Source organism: Pseudopipra pipra, chromosome 8, assembly GCF_036250125.1.
Source record: "Pseudopipra pipra isolate bDixPip1 chromosome 8, bDixPip1.hap1, whole genome shotgun sequence".
NCBI classification, from domain to species: Eukaryota; Metazoa; Chordata; class Aves; order Passeriformes; family Pipridae; genus Pseudopipra; species Pseudopipra pipra.
The window spans coordinates 2575980-2589563 of NC_087556.1; the positions used below are offsets into that span (position 1 = coordinate 2575980).

General features: G+C 45.1%; 1 long non-coding RNA gene across 2 annotated transcripts in view; it reads right to left on the reverse strand.

Moving 5' to 3' along the window:
• Nucleotides 1–235: 235 nt before the first annotated feature.
• The window catches only part of LOC135417759 (uncharacterized), a 123844-nt gene continuing 110495 nt past the window's right edge, over nucleotides 236–13584 (reverse strand). For both annotated transcript variants that reach the window (XR_010432197.1, XR_010432196.1), the window contains exons 4-5: nucleotides 1535–1618; nucleotides 236–378 (exon numbers count right to left, since the gene is read on the reverse strand). This is a non-coding gene — a long non-coding RNA (uncharacterized LOC135417759). The remainder of the gene's footprint in view (nucleotides 379–1534; nucleotides 1619–13584) is intronic.

Sequence of the window (13584 nt, forward strand, 5' to 3'; positions counted from 1 at the left end):
ACTGGATCCAGGCTAGCAGTAAAACAGACCACCACCTATCCCTAGAAAACTGAGGAGTGTCTTAAGAGAAGAGGATGTCTATTTTCTTTACAAGGTGTTGACTCTTTCAGGCAACAATTAAAGTGTGCATGACTACAGCAGCAAGGAAAATCAGAATTTTCTATTATCATTATAATGAATTTAATCTCCTGAACTTGTTTTTTTTCTTTTTTTCTATTTAATTTACTTACAGGCACAGTCTTCAGTGACGCAATCTTCATGCTTCTCAGACAGAAGGAGTTATGCCAGTTATGCCATACTCTTTACTACAGGCTAGTTATTAAGAGTTTCCTTTCCATGGAATTTATTTTCTGCATGAAAGCAAGTGAAAATGTAAACCTCGAGGGAAGGAAACAAAATGGGTGAGAAAAATGTTACAGTTTCAGCTGCCATCAGCAATATCTTAGAATCCCTCAAACACTCCGAGCGGGTCCGTTTACTAAGACCCATAGAAATGGGAGATCTTTAAGCTACTTTTTTTTTTTTTTTGGCTTTCTAAGACCCTGTCTTAAAAGGTACAAAAGGGATCCTGCTTTGAGAGAAGTCTACTTCAAATGACACTGTTGTTTGCCTGTAGAAAACCTGTCTGGCTTGTTCCAGGTGGGTACTGAATGAGTGAGATGAGGCCAAGAAGGAAATGGTGTCTTGCTGTGAAGGCAGTTGTCAAATGATGAAAACAGCAGGGGGAAGAATGATTCCAAGATCCTTTTAGAAATGAAACTTTTCACTTGAGGGCCACAGAGCTCTCAGTGATATGGCTCCTGGTATGGTAATCAGGCTGCTGACTACCATACCAGGCCAGTCTGCTCTTGCAGAGCTTACTCAAAATATTTAACCGTAACTTTTTCATGCAAAATTATCCTGGAGACTCTTCTGTGTTAATACTTGTACTTTTCCCTTGTGCTTTGAACATCAGAAAATTAAATTCATGAAACGCTTCCATTTCATAATTGCTTAGTATCCTATCTCAGCAATCTGCAAACATCTATGAAGAGTACTATATACTCAGAATACAGCAAATGGTGCTTGAATATTTTAGTAAGAGCCCATCTTGAGGTAATAACAGGCAGTTTAGAGCAATGCTGGTCACTTCTTCTGTGCTATGCACTCAATAAGATGCTAGAGCTACTAAAGAAAGAAAAAAATAGCAGTGACAAGCATCTGTGGCATGTGTTACTGGGGAGTCCTGCAGTGCACTGATCCTCCGAATTAGATGCAGGAGTTGCCTCTACTCTTAGTGTCTGGATTTATAGGTTTATAGGTTGCAGGAAACTTTCTTATTATTTACTCAAAAATATTGAAGCTGAATGGGAGAGGAGGAGTGAGGCAGGAGGCTGCTCATGCTAGTCATGACCTAAATTCCTACCAGGGAACTTGTCTTTTTTTCCTTCCTTTCAGTCAAACTAGACAACTTCTCACATTCTGACAGCCCTATATAAAGTTCTTAAAAAAGTCTAATCATCACACAGGAAGTAAAGCTCTCTGGGATACATACCATGTTTTCTCATTGACTTGGGCTTTGTAAATTGCTGGCTCAACCTGGCTTTGATCTTCACTGGCGTCTTTGAATGTCACAGCACTACAAACAGAAAATGCAAAGAGTCACTGCAGAAACATTAAACATACAAGTAGAAGAATGGCAAAGCGAAGCCCTGTTAGCTATCAGCACAAATGGGGAAAGCCTACAACTCAAATTGAAAGGGTTCAATGGTTTTGAGTATCCCAATAGTTGCCTGATTCACATAACAAGATGAAAAACTCTAAGCAGAATGGGGTAGGCAACAGACACAGTGAGACATTGAAATAGATTCTCCAGAAACAGGAGAAAAAGGATTACACCACTAATCTGGGGTAATGCCAGCAGTGAAACTCAGGGAAGGTGGATGTCCCTTGTTTTACAGGCTCTATCATTCTACCAGCTTTGCTTATGAGGCAAGATGCTCTTCTGTTCTTAACGTTTCTGGGAGAAGGTAAAACACAGATTTCTGGGGATCTGACTGCAAAGACTGAGGATAACTCAAAATCTGTTCAAATTTCAAAGTTCAAATTTCAAAGTTCAAATTTCATTCAGTGACATAAGAATCCTCCCTGATCCCTGATTAGTAATGCCTTAATTAGTAATGCCACAGAAAGCCCCATATCCTTCTTGAAACAGGAGATCTAGGTACAGATGGGACTGCTCTGAGCCAGTTTGCCACGGTATGGACAACATACACTCAAGGAAAAAAAGCATGCAGGAGCTGGCTGCTGCTGCAGTCATACCCAGCCTAGAGAAAGAGGATATGACCATGGGGTTTTGCCACTCTGCCCAGGGTCTTACACAGATCTGATGTAGATTGCTCAGGATTCCACATCTGACATCATCTATGCTTCTCTCTCCCTCTCCATTTTACCAAAGTTTTGTTTATTTAAGTACGTTTATATACTGTGTTCACAAGCCCAGTGCATAAAGCATAATCCGGTCAGCATCTTTCAACTTGAAAGTTTTGGAGGACAGGAAAGCCAAGAAATAGAGGAGCACTCTGATAGAATCTAGTGAAAAGGAGGAATGACAAACAGAAAGGAGAAACTGGCAGAGACTAACACACTCCTTTTCAGGAGTTTACTAAGCTAGAGGTATTTTTTATAGACAGTATCGCAAATGTATTATATAGTATAAGTGAACTATCATTGGTGATAAGGTTTGAACTTAAAACAAATCACCCACACATGCCTCCACCTAATCACAGCCAAGACTTGCCAGCACCAGGATACAAAAGCCAAGAACCCAGAAAACTGAGAAAGGAGCTTCATGTAATGCCTGCTCCAAGGTGTGAGCTGGGAGAAGCTGTTCCAGGGTCCCTGATCAGCTAGAAGACAGTGTTAGCTCTCAATGCCCTCTTTGGAGAAGCCACAAGAAGAAGAGCTGTTAGCAAGGCCAGTATAGACAGAGAGAACAGTGGGTGGCAGAGAGCAACAAGGTAGCCTGAAAAAAGCAGGTCAACACACAAAAACTGACAACTTAAATCAGGCCATGCTTCCCATCAAGCTCGAACAATGCCAGGCTGGAGTCAGGGAAGAAACCAGCTGGTCTGACCGTGGGTTCAACAGATGAAGGCACTCTGAAAGTGCTATGTGTACCCAAGGCATGGCAGTGCCTGCTACTCTACCTGCCACGTTACAATCTACTGCTGCCCTCCAGGGTAAGTCTTGTTTGCCAAGCTAATTTAAGCATGCAAGCATGGAAGATTAACTCAGTGCCATCAGACAGTGTGGTTAATTTTCCTCAGGTTTCTCAACAAGAGCTGAGCCAATGTGGTCACAGTAGTGACCCTCCAGTCTGAGGCAGGCTCTGGTCACTGCAGACCGAGCGACAACAGAAACCCCACCTCTGCAAGTGCTTCCAGAACACCCACCAGCACGGGGATTTTGCTGGTTTCCAGCTGAAGAGCTGAACCGAGTACTTTTATAGGGATCCCCACATACCAAATGGGATTCTGTTGCTAATGGCCAATGCCAAGCAGCAGAATACAGAAGACAAGAATGAGAAGTGGGCAGAAGTGATGCAATTTTTTTTTTTCTTGAGCCTTAAGCCTAACATTAGAAATCCAGAATTTTCTCAGAAGATGGTGTCACAAACCTCACTTCACATTTTTAAAAGAGCCTTAGTGCCTGCCCACAGAAGGATGCCACAGCTTTCATCACTGTTATCACTTCACATCCTTTCCACTCCTTTCTGCTTCACCGCCGAGGGAGCGAGTGAATAAATTAGCTTCATTTTCAAAACCAGGCTCTGTCATTTTTCTTGACTGTTAGTTCCTAGCAGTATTTTCCTTTTTGTGATACCAGTATCAATTTCAGGCCCAATTCTGAAATCATAGAAAGACAGGGAAGCACTCTTTCTTTACTGAAGTCAGTGAAGCAACAGATGTACAGTCAGAATCAAGCCCATTAAATGCAGATCAAACTTTGTCTTTTCTCTGTCTCTCCCGAATACAAGGTACCAGATGGAGGATTTGGAGTGTCTAAAGAAAAGCTTTGGTTCAAACGCAGTCCTGAGAGAAGCAAAAATCCAATAAGTTTATGGCATACAAGTCACTTTTGCTCTGACACCCACAGATGTGGATTCCAACCTTCTGTTTGCAAATCCCTGAGGTCCACCTGACTGCTTTCAAGGGATTCAGAAAACCTGCAAAAATTAGCTTAGGAGAGCAAGCTGTGTTTGGGGACAAGGTATGGAAGGGTATGTAGAAATCAAACCAGGTCAAAAATTACTCATTGATCCCATTACCTCATTTTTTCACACTTTCTGTAAAGGTAGAAGCTATAAGCAACACCTATATGAATAAAATTACTATATTTATACATATTTAATTTTTTTATATCTATTTATTCTGCTATTGCTTTTTGCTTTTGGAAGCAGGTGTACTCCTAAGCCACAGGGATGCAGTGTGGCAGTCATTCAGAGTGAGATCCACTCAGGATTATTACAGTACATAGCCACAAGCACTGCAGTGGTTAGATATTATAAAGCCATGTAGAGTTAAATTAATCCCTAGCCTGGAAAAAATGTTCAGTGCAGTCAGGAGCTGTACCTTGGAGTCACTGCCAAATCCTATTCCCCAAAATGCTATTCCCTTCAACTTCAGTGATTGCACATGACTTTCCTCCACATTCACTCTGCCATATCAGGGATCACTGCTGAGTTTTCAGGCCTGATCCAGTTCATAGCTTAGGCATAACATGGTCAACAAATTAACTGCCAGAGGCCAACACAGAAGCACATATCTCCTTCCTCACTTCTGTTCTGTCAAAAAAATACACTGTGAGGATATTTCCTGCTGCAGTGTTGTCAGATCAGAGGTCATCAGGGGCAGCTTTTGTGTGACTGTGGCATATGCTGGAAGCTGTGTGTAAAGAAATAACCACAAAATAAGACATAATTTCAAAACTTAAAATAAAGCATAAAGCCGGTCCCTAAAACAGTGTTGCTTTGGTTTGGTTCTGTGTGTGTTGTTGGGGTGTTTTTTAAATAAATATTTCTCAAGAGTTACGTGTAAGCTTTCCACCACAAATGGAAATTAGCTTTTTCTAAAATGAAATCTACCACTTTACTCTCTGTAATAAAGCTGGTACCAAATAAGTCTGACTGGACTAAAGCCCGTCCTTTGAAGAAAAGTTGCAGTATAAGGACATTCACCGACAGCATTAGTTTTTCTCTGAAGCTACATCGGCCACAAAACTAAAACTAGTTTTAGCTCAAATCTCCATCATGCATTTATGTTACACATAAAAAATTATGTTTTCCACACAATTTCATTTGTATTTCTTTGCAGATAATGCAAGTCCACTGTAAAGTAGATGCAGTCTAACTGTTTTCCAGAGTATTTTATGCCAATGTTAGTCTAGATCAAAATCCAAAAAAAATCTCTAACCCCTTCAAATACTTATCATGTCTCCTCTGTCACGACTCTGAGGATGTTTCAAATCATTTTTCATACAACCAATGCTTTTTATGCTGTCAAATGTAATGACAGCATATCTACAGCGATGATACTTGCTGATGGGTGATGCAAGATTTGATTTACCAAGGCAGACACATTCCTACCACACACTCGTCTGCAATCAGAGCAGGCAACAGGAGAAAATTCCAGTTACCTCCCTGAACCACACACACAGGCAGCAGTAGCAGGCAGAGGACAAACTCTTAGAGTCACTCAGTCAAAGCTGCATTACACACTGCAACTGAAGCCTCCCTGAGCAGTTTGGCATCTAATCCTGAGACCAACCTCAAGGCAAAAACCTTCTCACTGATAACATCAACTCAGGAAGCACAGAAATGAACCCCCAGCTCAGGCATTGCTCCTGCTCACTCGATCTGTGCAGGGCAGCCAAGGTTCACCCCTGTTCACTTTACATACTTGTTTCCAAAAGGTAACGTGGAAATCTGACAAGTTCACAAGTGAAAACTATCTGAAATGCACATTTCCCTCAGGCATAGCTGTGACTCAAGCTCGAAAACTTGAGTTTTCGAGCAACATAAGCAATGACAGCTACAACTGCAAAGGTGTTAGCAAGGCCACAGACAGCTTCTGATGGGTACAAAGATTGTGATATCAGCAAAAAGGGTTATGTTTGTCAGTCACATTTAGACTTTGCATCTTGTATAATCCTGCATATATTTAGCCAACCACATGCAAAATGGCATGTGACAACCTGTAAGGGAGCATGTGATTGATTACTGTGCCATGCCAGGGGAAAGGCTGGGAAAATGAGCCATTTTTGGAAGTGTTACGTATGTCTTAAGTCTGAACTGCCAAACTTCTTAGTTCTTGGCAACTTTATTTTCTTTTGAACCTCACAGATGGGGGTTTTACAGGTTCCCTTCTCAAATGTGTCATGCAGCAACTCGCATAGTCACTCATGTTGTAGTTCACCTAACAATGCACCTGGTTATCACTGAACAGCATCTTTTTCAGGTACCACTGTGGGGCTGTCACTGCAACCAATATAAAGAAAAAGGCTTTCCTTGAACTATTACTAAATGCTTGTCTAATTGCCAGTACAGTGTTAAATGCCTTGAGAGAAATCCTATTTAATGGTTTGTCTGTAGGTACACTGTATAAATATGTATTTTCATTCTGTCTATAAAACACTGACCTTTAATTATCAAGCAAGTGTTTGATACTTATAACAATATTGGAAACAAATGTAAAGAATAAACTATTGGAGAATTCCAGCCAAACAGCACCTGTAGGGGCGGGTCAAGGTGGCACAGAGGATGTGCCCAGGTACAGAGCCCAAGGAGCATGCCCCAGAGTTAGTAAACTGATTGGTTAAGAAAGTCACATGGTATGTAAGGATAAAAGAGCGCGTGAGTTTGAATAAATTCTCTTTGACCATACCACCGCACGAGGAGCGTCTTCATTCCTTGTTATACAAGGACCCCTGCTACAAATGGCGATCCGACAGGGACATTTTTAGCTTATATTAAGTGAGATAAATATCCTGGATCAGGAGATTAGCCGGTGACTCCGGGATCGTCTCGATTTTTCGGAGACGGGAGTCTTTACCGCAAAAAACCTTGACGTCAGTAAACCCTGTGGTCTTAGTGGCATCTAAGAGACGGATAGTTAGTTAACGAGCTCAAAAAAAAGATTAGGTAGTGCACGGAAGAAGAGAAGAAAGAGTTAAGGAAGAAGCCGAGAGGTCAGAGCAGGCAGCCGGAGAGTGCGGAGAGGGTCCATGCAACATCAAAGGCGGTGAGTCTGTCTGGAACGAACCCGCACGTCTAAGACTGATCCCTGGGCGAGACGTGGCTGCAGCTCGGAGCCCCGAGCTGCAGAGCACCTTAAGATCGTCAGGGAAAAGCCTGTTGATTCCCTAAGTGTCGGTCATCTGGTAAAAGCGGTATTCCGCTACCGACTGCTGCTGGATCACGTGCGAGAAGCTTTCGCTGCCGCCCGTACCATCCCAGCCCCACCGCGCGACCCCCGCATTGCCTTTCTGCCCAGCGGAAAGCGCAGAACTCCGTGCCGCTGCACCGCCGGCCCGGCACCTAGTGCCTGTTGCCTAGCAACTACTAAACCCGTAATTTGAAAGTACCCGAGAAGCGGCCGAGCCAAGCACGTGTGCTGGCCGCCCCCTGCGGACCCCTGCCTGTTTGTGAGAACAGTGTAGACCCTTCAAGTTGAGGAAAACCCTTTCAGAAACCGCGGAAACCCCAAAAGAACTTTCCGCCGCTTTTCGCCGCTTTTCGCCACCGGCCCAGTGCTAGGACCGCCCGCCGGCCCCACGCCTCGCGGCGCCCGCCGAGCCGCGCGCGCCGGGGACGCCCGGCGTCTACCGACCCTGCCCCGCCGCGACCCCGACCCGGCGCCGGAGCCGCCGCCGCCGCTGCCGCTGTCCCGAGCCCGCAGTTTGCAGCCGCACCGGGACACCAGCCACCAGCGCCGGAACCCCACGGCCTGCCATCGCCGAACCAGCATCTGCCGAGCCTGCCCCCGCGCCGGGACCTGCCCAGAGCTGCAGCTGCCCCCAGCCGTGTGCAGAACCGCCCACGCCGCCGGAGAAACACAGCGCACCCCCGCGCCGCAGCCGACACAGCCCGGACCTCCCAAAGCAGCAGAAAAAAGACTGCAGTTAGCCCAATCTGCTACAAAGGGACTCAAAACGTGTGCTCCCAGCCGCTGGAGATAAGGTAACATAAGACACCTGTTTCCATAGAAACCTCTGATACATTGAAACAAAACTCAGACTCTAGCGCTTTGCTAAACTTTGCAACATAAAGCAGTTTTACTCTGATAAACTCTGCCTGCACGAGGCACACAGAGAAAGACAAAACAGCCCACACCACACCCCCCCGCACACACTGCTGAAAGCAAGCACAGCACAACATGGTAATACAAACTCAGGGATCATACCGGGAGCCACGGGAGCCACGTAAAACAAGTCGCTGGGAAGAGACAGACACTGCCATGCGAACTTCTGACCCCCGGGTCCACACAAGGCAGTCCTGTTACAGTGATGGGGAGAGTAATGTGATAAATTGAGAAAATAATTCGAGTTGATTAAGAGGAAACAGTGAAGGGTCAATATGACCTGGAGAGAAAAGAAAAACAAGTCGTAAAACTTAATTGGGCCCCTATAAAGAGATAAAACAAGTTACCTCCCTTTTACCTTGTGTAGGATTTATAGTGAGACAATTTTGTTTAGTTAGATAGATAATAGGACCTTTCTTGAAATTTATAACTTTGTAGCAAGCAAACATCTGCAGAGTGTCTGATTTGACAATATATTATGGATGCTAGATAATAGGACCTTTCTTGAAATTTATAACTTTGTAGCAAGAAAACATCTGTTGAATGTCTGACTCAACAATGTGTAATGTTTATGCTTATGTATAATGAATATTCATGAAGTAGCTGGAAATAAATGTAGGACAACTATCTTCTTTGGGTGTGACAGGCGTTGGGAGTTGTTGGACCCCTTCCCTGATCACCCAGCGCTGAAATTGCTTTTATCATATAATAAAATTCTGATTGGAAATTGCCCGATTAGGTTTCGATTTCTCACAAACTTGGTGACCCCGACGTGATACCCTTTGTGTTCTGGGAGATACTTAGCGCCTGAGATAGGAGCGCGCCCGCTGCTTTTCAGCGGCCTATTCACAGGCCTAATATTTCAACAAGGACCAAGGGTAACACATGTATATGATAAAAGCAAGGAATTAAAAGCTCCTGGAGTGCTGCAGCAAAAAGCCCATAATTCTTGTGCACGAAGACCCGAGTGAGAACAACGGACTGTGAGTATCACTTCGGGGGGCGGATAAAGAGGTCGGAGTGAATGATGAATGAGACGCAGCGTAGCTGCGACACGATAGTGGAGTCCTTCTAACCTCGTTTCCGTTTTTCCGCGAGGAATGCGGCAGGTGAAGGGACGAAGCGGTTGAATTGATGAGTGGACCTCTGGGGTCGGTGGGAGTTTGTCAGAAAGGACCACTGAGTCGGTGAAAAATCCTAGAGGGGATCCCAGAGGATCGGTGGAAAGGTAGGAAAACTTTAGAAGGGACCTCAGGCATATGGGGCAGGGAATTAGTAAATTAAGTTGCCCCAGGAAGGAAAGGAGCAGGCAGGCATTGCCGGATATACCCTTAGACAGTCCGCTAGGGTAAGGATTTTAAACTGGGAAAAGAGGGAGAGTACTAAAAATAAAGAAAAACCAAAAATGATTCAGTACTGCATGATTGGGTGGACTAAAGAAAAATAAGGAAACGGTACCTATCTGGTTAGTTAGCAGCTGCGGGAAAGTTTTGTGTCCCGGGATAGGGGGCACGGATTCCTGAAAATTTTGACTTGGGCCCTCGGAACAGTCTAGAGAGTCAATTTTCAGGGGAGGCGAACGGGGGTTCGCCAGTTACCCAGGTCAGAGCGGGTCAGCCTAGGGCTGTGCGGTTTGGAGGGGACGCCCTCCGGTGCTCTGACGCTGTGGGAGAGCCAGTGGGGCTCTGGAGTCAGTGTGACTCGGTAAATAGCCGAGAGGTTGCAAAACAGCCTTGTAACCTAAAGGTAGCAAGTTCGAAACCCAGTGTGTGACTGTGGTTTGCTTTTGTTTTGCAAGCATGGGTGGTGTGGATTCAAAATTTAAGATCCCTAAAGAATCCCCCCTGAGTTTGGTTTTAAAACATTGGAAGACGTTAGCTGGTTCTGAGACATCTTTAAAGAAGGAAGAGCTGTGTAGGCTGTCTCTAAATGCTTGGCCGTTGTTTGGACAAATGAGAGGAGTAGCATGGCCGGAATTTGGTCCGTTTGAACTGAACACAGTGTTTCAATTAATCTCGCTTTTACATGTAGAACAGAGGTGGCGGGAAATTCGATACGCAGAGTTGTTTTTGTTCCTATTAACACGCCCTGGATTGGGGGTGGAAAGTAAGAGAAATGGAAGCTCAGAAAGGGCAGAAAAATCGGAAATAGAGTTAGAAAAAGAGGGAAAAAGAAAGATCGAGTCAAAGCTGCTCCTATCCCACAAATCCTATTTAAGAACACCAGAGAGGATGATTTAGATATGTTGATATCACCCGACAGGAGAGAGAGTAGCCCGGGAGTTCCACAAATCGGACTCCCTGCTGCAGCAGCGGCGGGGGGGGGCTGGAGCTGCCGGGGTGGTGGTTGCTCCTCCTGGACCGGCTCTGGCTGAGCAGGAAAGAGCCATTGAAGGACCCCCTGGTGCGGATCTGGCTGCACCGGGAGGGATTAGGCAAATTAAAGCCTCTGGAGAAGTTAGCTCGGGTCCAGCGGGAGTGGGTCCTGTCGATTTAGTTGGAGTACGCACAGAGGTGCAAGTGAAATCAACTTTTGTTGAAGCCGCTTTCAGCGCGGCAGAGCAGAGGGAGGCTTACGCGGACGCTGCGGGGCTGGCTAGCCCAGAAATAACATCTAGTTTGATTGCAACGGGAGTAACAGCAAGAGAAACTCCCGGCCCCACAAGGGCAATGGCTGCGGGGTCTGCCCTGTCTGTTCCACCTAGCAGGGAAGCAGTCTGTAGCTCTGCAGCAGCTGGCAGCTTTGCCGGGGTAGATAAAGTTGCCATAACAACGGCAGAAGTGAGCTCAAAAGTAGAGAAACTAGTAACAGCTAAGGTTGATAGTTGTATCAGTAGCAGTGAAGAGAAGGCGTTGGCCCCAGGGGGGGCGACGGCCCCAAATGTAGAGGTGTTTCTGAGAACGAGCAGCTCAGCACCACTGATAGGTGCTCAGGCAGTTGATTCTGTTGGTGACGCTACTGATATGAGAGCTGTAAGAAAGTGCAAGAGAGTGTAAGAGAGTGCAAGAGAGTGTAAGAAAGTGCAAGAGAGTGTAAGAGAGTGCAAGAGAGACCCCAAAGTTTGCTGCGGGCTGTACTGTTGTAGAGGAAACGACAAGAGAAATAAGTTGAGTCAAAATGTATGAAACCAGGCAAAAGCAAAAGCCCACAGACTTTTTGAGCAGATTGAAAGATGCTGTTAGAAAATATATTGATATTGATTTAGAATAAGACTTGGGAAAGAAACAGCTGGTATACCTGTTTGTGGGGCAGTCCACAAACGATATAAAGAAGAAATTATTAGAGATAGCTTGGGCAGTATATCAGAAAAGAAAGCAGAAAGTTAGTACGGTGGGCGGTGAGGCGATTATAAGAACAGCCGTTACTGCAGCAACAGAACTCCCGGCTCAGAGAGCAGGGGAGGCTTCCGGAATGGCCGTTACTATGGCGACAGAACTGGCTGGCGCCGTGAAGAAAAAAGTGTTACCTGTGTGTGATACAGTGGGAATGTATGTGACAGGAAAAGATCTGGGGACAGAGAGAGCGAAATTAGAGCAGAAAGCAATCCCGAAGTTTAAAACTGTGGCGAGCACAATAAAGCGAAGACAGGAAAAGCTAGTCCTAGTTGTTGCTTTGACTAGTGAAGAAGTTTTAGTTCCTGCTATTGTGGTCCAGGCAGAGACAGCAGATGCGAGTGCCGGGACAGCGTTAACCACGCGCACAGAAAGGATAAATCCAACTGTGGGACAGGCAAAATCTAAGTTTAGTACAGGAGCTGCTGCCACCTTTGCAGACACAGCGGGGGCCGTAGCAGGGGCAAAGGCAAATTATTTCCTGGCTGTGGCCAACACGAGCGGAGTAACTCATAACACCTTAGCGGCTGCGAGCAAGAGATCGGCTGGGGTGCAGAGGCTGCAAGAGAACAAAAGAGCGGTGTTAGTAGCTAGAGTCCCAGTCCAGTCTAACTCGGAACCCTCCACTCCCCCATCAGACCGAAAGGGGAGGGAAGACAAAAGCAGTGTAAATTCCCGGCGAACACAAAAACTAAAACCTGCCGGTGCAATATATATATCATAAGGTAATAAGGTGGTGCTTTGAAAACTGTGAGAACTATCTAAGGGAAAAGAAACTATTTACTAACCCTTGCATCCCCTGTCTTTTAAAACTGCCGCAGGCTCATAACCTGTGAAAGAATGTTTCCTACCCTAACTCGGAAAGGGGTTTTTGTCTTGAATGTAAACTAACAATGTGTCAGAAGTTAAATGTTCACAGGCAGTTTGTTCCAGCAAACAACCCTGGAAGCTGTACCACTAAAATTCAAACTGAGAAGCCATGAGAACAACTTTTATGCAGGAGTAGACACATGTCTCAACTGCAAATGCAAACACGCGACCAGAGTGAAGGGACTTGTTGCTCCATCACCTCTGAAAGAGTGGACTGTGTCGTCAGCGCCTGGGGACCTACGACTTAAACTCCAAAAAAGACCTTTATGAATTCATCACCTGAATGGAGAAAACATATCGAAGGCTGGAATGAGTTATCCCCAGAACAAAGAGACTTAAAGACCCGAGAAGTATTTCCTGAAAGTTTCTGTATAAAACCTAGCCTGAGATCTTGGTTTCAATTAGTCCCAGGACAAATTCTTAGGAGACAGCGTTTTGTTTCCTGGAAAGAAGGAGCCATCCCCTGACAGAGTGGAGGGGCAGGTGCATATTTTACTAATCGTTTAGTTAACCTAATCCTGGTGTTAGCTTGTGACCTTGAAAAAGAAGATCCCCTAACTCCTGGACCACCACCACCAGATCGCATACGCTGTATAAAACATCCGTGGGCTCAGCATGATGGTTGGGTAGAGTGTCAGTGTAGGCACTGTCACTGTAAATGGTCCTGTGTGGCCTTTAACCGACATATACATTGCCCTGTGTGTCGTGACACACAAGGAGGTCAACCCCAATTGGAGTCAGTACAGATAAATAAGCTGTTCTGTGGGTGGGAACTGTTATTACCAGTAAATTGGGAAATATTTGAAGCTGACTGGTATGCAGCATTAAGATACAGTGCGAAGAAATTCTCCGAAGAAACAGCCCAAATTGACTGCCTGCTGGATGACTTTAACTTTATAGATCCCATGTAAAGAATGTCACAATGGCTAGCAATTTATATATTGACTAATTAGTGGGAATAATTTTGTTGACAGAATCCGTTGTTGTGAGATAAAGCGAACCTTTACCTGGAAACGGAAAAACTGGGCCTTAATTAAATTAGA